Genomic DNA, 6,652 nt, shown 5'->3' on the forward strand with positions numbered 1-6,652 from the left:
ATATTTAAAATAATCAATTTTTAAATTAATTTACATATTTAGAATCTAGACAGTATAATCTGAAATGGGTTTCAATTTCGTATAAAAATTCTTTGATTAAAGGCACGTAAACTATTTCATTTCATCATATTTGTGCTTTCATTCATGGAGCTTTGAATTTGCAGGTTCATGTCTCAGGTGTGGCCATCCCAGGCCTATCCCGGGCCTAATCCCGAGGCAAGTGGCGGGTTGTGAATTCAAATTTTACATAACGGGCCCCCGTTTTATAAACGGGGGCCCGTTTATAAAACGGGGGCCCGTTTCATTTTCTGCCCGTTGGATTTAACAACGGGCCCCCGTTTTAATAACGGGCCCCCGTTATTTAAATAACGGGCCCCCGTTTTATAAACGGGGGCCCGTTGTTAAAATAACGGGGGCCCGTTATTAAAATAACCGTTGCTGTAAAAAAAAAGAAGATTGCATCGATTTACTACAATATCATTGAAATCCGTACTGACAAAGATTTTTTACATCATTTGGCAGTACTTTTTAATATTTTTTACGCGATTTTTTGAAGACAAGTTTGTAAAAATGGGTTCTAAGCAACGTCAAAAGAAAAAAAAGAAGACAATGACAGTGGACGAAATTCAAGCACAAAGAGAGAAGGAGGCAAAACGCCAAAGAGATCGAAGATCACAACAACGGCAATTGAATAACACTTTTGAAGCATCTAGTTCAGTGCCCGTTGTAGATGAGACCATTGAAGACATCATGATGGATGCAAAAAATATAGAACCACACACGGGTATGACTGTTGATGCAAATGTTGATGTGGATGCGAATCCTGGTATGTTTTTAAATCCTGATGACTATGATGCCAATCAAATTGCTGATTTAAATGAAGCTGGATATAAATTTCATACACCAATACGAAAAGAAATAAAAATTGAAAATATTACACCACCATCTCTAAAAGAAAATGAATGTAATTTGTTTACTATTGATAGCAATGTGCTAGATAATCTTAATGGGTTAGTTTCTTGGAGACAAATCAGAACACATGCAAACAGATTATATAAACAATTTTTCTATAATAAAAAGTTAGGATTCCAATGTCAATTAATGCTACAATTAATAAAAATGTTAAAAATGCGTAAAGTCATGAAAAAAATAGGTATTTATGCAAAACCAAAAAGAAAAGATGAATCATATAAGCAAGTTGTATCTACTGTTGCCAGTGCCATCGATTCTATAGGAAAAACAAGTCGATCTAAAGATAAGAATGCAGCACGTAGAGTTATAACGACTGCTATAGTTGACAAAATGATTGTTAATAAAAGAATGTTAAGTGATATAAGTGGCTATTTGAACTTACATCGTAGAACCTTGTCAAGAGCGGCCAAAAGAAGAGACACAATTGAAATTGATCCACTAAACCATTGTTGGAGTTTTAGTGGTAGACTTCAAAGGTCAGACATGAAATTAAATGATGAAACTAAACAATTAATTACAAAATTTTGGCATGATAACACTAGAGTTTCATCAAATGTTAGAGATGTTTTAAAGTTAAGGGTGGGATCAAAAATTCGTGATCCTCATCCAAAACATCTTCTTGACATGACTCAAACTGAATTCTTTAAAAAATTTAGTGATGAATCTGTGTTAATGAATTTACGAATTAGTCAAAGATCATTTGAAAAATGCAAACCCTGGTATGTTAAAATCAATAAACAAAGAATATCTTGTTGTTGTAAAACTCATGTCCAGTTTCGTTACTATTATGATGTTTTTCGATATATTCGTTGTATGTTGCATGGTAATGATCTTGTGCAGGATTGTGGTGTTTATGTTCCACCTGAAACTATAAAAGATTTTATTGGAAGTTTATTTTGTAAACCACCTAATGAACAATTATTTCTTTCCAGTTCATGCATTTATGGTCTTTGCAATTTATGTGGGAACTATTCTTCGATAGGTGAATGTTTGCATGAACATGTTTCATCTGAGTTTGGACAAAAAATGGTTGATGTTAGGAGATTTAAAAATATAGAATACCCTCTAAAGGATGGAAAGATGGGGAAACGTTTAGAATTGATTACAGAATAGAATAGTGTGAATGCATTTATTAGTGAGTTTAAAACTCATATTGTTCCAAAATATGTGAAACATTCCCAACATGCCCGATGGCTTGATGGACAGTTTCGCATATGCAAGAACACATTTCCAATTGGAACAATAGTATCAGTTGTGGATTTTGCAGAAAATTATACTCTAAAACCACAAGAGGAAACTCAATCACAATACTACAACTCAGTGCAAGTGGCCATATTTGTGCACATTATATATAGACATGACCATGACAGTACAGAAGATAACAGAAAAATTTTGAGGGAGTATCATTTCTATGTTAGTGATAATCGATTACACTCTTCAGAGTTTGTCCAACATTGTTTCGAGGTATTTTATGATAATCTTAAGGAAAGAGAAATTGACATGAAACAACATATGATATGGTCAGATAACTGCACTGGACAATTCAAAAATGCAAGAATGTTTTATTGGCTATGCAAAGTTCACAAGATAACCAATGTCCAACATTTATGGAGTTTTTTTGAAGCGGGACATGGTAAGGGGGAACACGATGGAGCCGGTGCCTGTATAAAAAGAGCTCTTGCTAGAGAACAATTGAAATTCGAGGATGCAGTGAAATTCAGAGATGCTCGTGCAGTTGTAGATTGGTGCAATTCAAAGTTGTCAAAAGGATCAACTGAAAACTCTGCAATTCGACGTTTCTTCTGGTTGATAGAGGAAGATAGTATTCCTATTCGGCATGATTGTAATACCATCATTGGATCAACTAAATGGCATTCGTTTAAGAGTTCTAATTCAAACACATGGACTATATTCACAAGGCAACTTGCTTGCTTTTGTCAGTTTTGTGTTTCCGGAGATTGGGAATTTTGTGAGAATAAAGAATGGGTTGAAGAATGGCAACAAAGATCATTGACACCCATAGATGCAAATGATCCGCATGAAAGAACTGATGAAGATATGGATCAAATGTTTGCATCAAATGACTATGATCGCATTTCAGATCTTATACAACAAGGTAAAATTATTTTTGAAATTTGTTTTGATTTATTAAATAGTACATAAATTTATGAAATCTTACAGTGTATATTTTTGTTTTTATTTCTCATTAAATATTAAAATAAAATTGTTTTGTGCACAGGACATGTCTATGCTGTTGTTGCACCAGAGGACAATGAAGAGGGGACAGAGTATTGGTTGGCTCGATGTGTAGAGCCAAAACATAAGCTAACTACTCCTCGAGTAGATGATGATGGTTATGACTATCCAACAGGATCTGTGGTTGTTGTTGGCACTTGGCTACGCAAATATCTAACAAGAAAGAATGGATTGCCCGCATTTGAAGATTATGAATTAGAGAAAAAGATTATACATTACTCACATTTGGTAGTGGCAACTAATATAAAATTGGATAGATATCGTGGCAGGCCTGCTAATAAACAATTATGGACTCTCTCTATGGAAGAGCACGAGACAATTATAGATGCTTTGCAAAAGAGAGAGGATGCAGATGGTATAATAGAATGAATATCAAGTAAGTTATAATTTGAACCCTTAATCCACCTCCCTTTTAAAAGTCGTGATGCATATTATATATAGTATTTTAAATCATGAATCATAATTACAAAATCTAATCTACTAAAATTTTGTTTCAGGTCTACCACAAGTAGAAGGCATCAATGAAAACAAAGTTATTTGTGCATACTTTATGTTTCATTTTGAATAATTACAAGTAAGTTAAATTTTTGTACCCTTAAGGCAAATCCATTTGTATTTTAAATTCAATGTATTCTGATTATAAAAACTAATCATATGTATTTACTTTTTCTAGGTCTCTCAGAGTAGACTTGGCCTCAATGACTACTATATTGTTTGTGCATACTTTATGTTGTATTTTAAATTCAATGCATCCTGATTATAAAAACTAATCATATGTATTTTTTTTTTAGGTCTCTCAGAGTAGACTTGCCCTCAATGACTACTATTGTTTGTGCATACTTTATGTTGTATTTTGAGAGATATAAATCCTTATTATTATAATTTAAATAGACTATTTATTTTATTTTAGATATGTCTTCTTGATTACATTTTGTGTACAATATACATAAATGAGAGACTACTGGTCAAATTTATGAATGAGATAATTATGTTTTAATCAAGTTCTATTCATTATATTTGTTAAATGATACTTTTTGATTTAGAATATGTTATAATTATAAGATATGTTTCGATACTTAGTTCAAGATGTATGCACATGTAGTTTATCTAATCACAAGAACTATTTAAATAAAATTCCAAAAATAAAATTACAAGTCCACATAATGCCTATAAAGTTGTTTAAGCACAACTTCCATAAATAAAATTTCAAGTCCACATAATATATAAAGTATGCGCAAAATTTCAAGTCCACATAATTTCAAGTCAATATATATGATCTAATGTGCACATAATTTCAAGTCCACATAATATCTAATGCGCACAATACACATAAAGTATGCACATAATATATATGATCTAATCCTATTATGAAACTATCCATATATATAAAGTATGGGTGTGCACGTGTAAACAAATATGTAAAGCCCGTAAAATAGTACATATCAGAGCCAAATAAATAGTAAAATTTCAAGTCCACATAATCCATATAATATCTAATCCATATATATGTCTAGATGGTAACATGATGTTCACTCCACATAATATCTAATGTGCACAAAATATATAAAGTATGCACAAAATATATATGATCTAATCCTATTATGCAACTATCCATATATATAAAGTATGTGCACGTGTAAACAAATGTGTAAAGTCCATAAAAAAGTACATATCAAAGCCAAATAAATAGTAAAATCTAAGTGCTATCATCAATAACATCTCGTGGTCTCTTGTCCCCAGGACGTGGTCCAGATCCACCTGTCTCATGCTGTACAATAAAAAAATAATATTAAAATATTACTTGAAATTAACTATTAAAAGAATCATTTATCAAATATAGTAGAATTCGTAAATTAAGTTACAAACTTACCATATGCTCATCAGATCCTGTAGCAGTATCTCTCTTGTCCCCAGGACGTGGTCCAGATCCACCTGTCTCATGCTGTACAATAAAAAAATAATATTAAAATATTACTTGAAATTAACTATTAAAAGAATCATTTATCAAATATAGTAGAATTCATAAATTAAGTTACAAACTTACCATATGCTCATCAGATCCTATAGCAGTATCTCTCTTGTCCTCGGGACGTGGTCCAGATCCACCTATCTCATGCTGTACAATAAAAAAATAATATTAAAATATTACTTGAAATTAACTATTAAAAGAATCATTTATCAAATATAGTAGAATTCATAAATTAAGTTACAAACTTACCATATGCTCATCAGATCCTGTAGCAGTATCTCCTCTAGCAGTATCTTGTGCAGTATCAACACCAAATGCAGTGCTAGCTAACTCCTGTACAAGGTCAAATTCAAAGTGTCCAATTAAATCTTAAATTAAGAGTCAAAATAAGATCAAATTAAGTATTACATATTAATACCTCAAAGGATGTCGATGTGCGTTCAAATTGGCTCTGATCAAAATTATGAGGATAACCTATCCTAATGGTAGTGTCCACCTGCATACATGCATTTAATGAAATCATATTTAGTGAACATATATATATGTGTACTAAATAATTTCAAGTAAAGTTACAATATTGTAAGAGTTCATATTTAAGTTAAGAATTATAAGATACATACCATAGATGGTGTCACAATAGTCAGACCCTCTTCTTGATGTGATGTAGAGGGTCCCTCATGACCTGAATCCTGGAGAAAGAAGCATTCAATGTATCGACATGAAAATTTATATAATATACGACGATAGCATATTAACTTAAAAAGATCTAGTACAATGTCTAGATAGAAATTTATACTATACCCCATAAGGTGTGCCGAGTTGTCTTCCAGTAGATGCAATATTAACTCTAATATTAGGCGTAGTCCTTATCTACATAAACAAAATTTATTTAATGAAGTATTAGATTGTATAAAAAAAGAGACGCACTTAGTTTATACCTATATTTAATAAAGTACATAAAAACATTGACATGTACATGTATATTATATATATCTATACCTGGTCAAGATGAACATCCGAGCAAAGAAAATCCATATAAGATGTCATCATACTATCATCTGCTGCATCATGCTCATCTGGAACTGAAGTAGATCCTGCAGCAGTAGTAGGACCTACACATGTCTCATGACAACTCGAACACATATGTGGCATCCATCGAGGAGCAGATGCCATGTGAGCAGCTTGCTCACTCAGGTTCCCTGTGAGGGAAGTCAAAGCATCTAATGTCGAAATGAATGATGTATTTTGGACATCTGCAGGAATCGATGGAGCAACAAGTGGAACTATGGGTGGATCCGGTAGGGGATTATTACTCCGTGCCCCTAATCTATGCTGTGGCATTCCACGACCAACACCCTGGAATGACTTAATATCAAAATAATTTGGTTTTTGGTTCATTACAAACTCACAGTATAATTTCTTCAAAAAATAAAAAGGGACCTCATAATTACGATG

At 32.4% G+C, this 6,652-nt stretch overlaps 1 long non-coding RNA gene across 1 annotated transcript; it reads right to left on the minus strand.

Moving 5' to 3' along the window:
- Positions 1–4,904: 4,904 nt before the first annotated feature.
- LOC131859436 (uncharacterized) lies at positions 4,905–5,335 on the minus strand. Its single transcript, XR_009359139.1, has 3 exons — positions 5,273–5,335; positions 5,099–5,170; positions 4,905–4,996 (listed from the first exon to the last, which is right to left on the minus strand). It is a non-coding gene; the product is annotated as an uncharacterized LOC131859436 (long non-coding RNA).
- Positions 5,336–6,652: the final 1,317 nt, after the last annotated feature.

The sequence above is a fragment of the Cryptomeria japonica genome, chromosome 10, assembly GCF_030272615.1.
Source record: "Cryptomeria japonica chromosome 10, Sugi_1.0, whole genome shotgun sequence".
Taxonomy (NCBI): domain Eukaryota; kingdom Viridiplantae; phylum Streptophyta; class Pinopsida; order Cupressales; family Cupressaceae; genus Cryptomeria; species Cryptomeria japonica.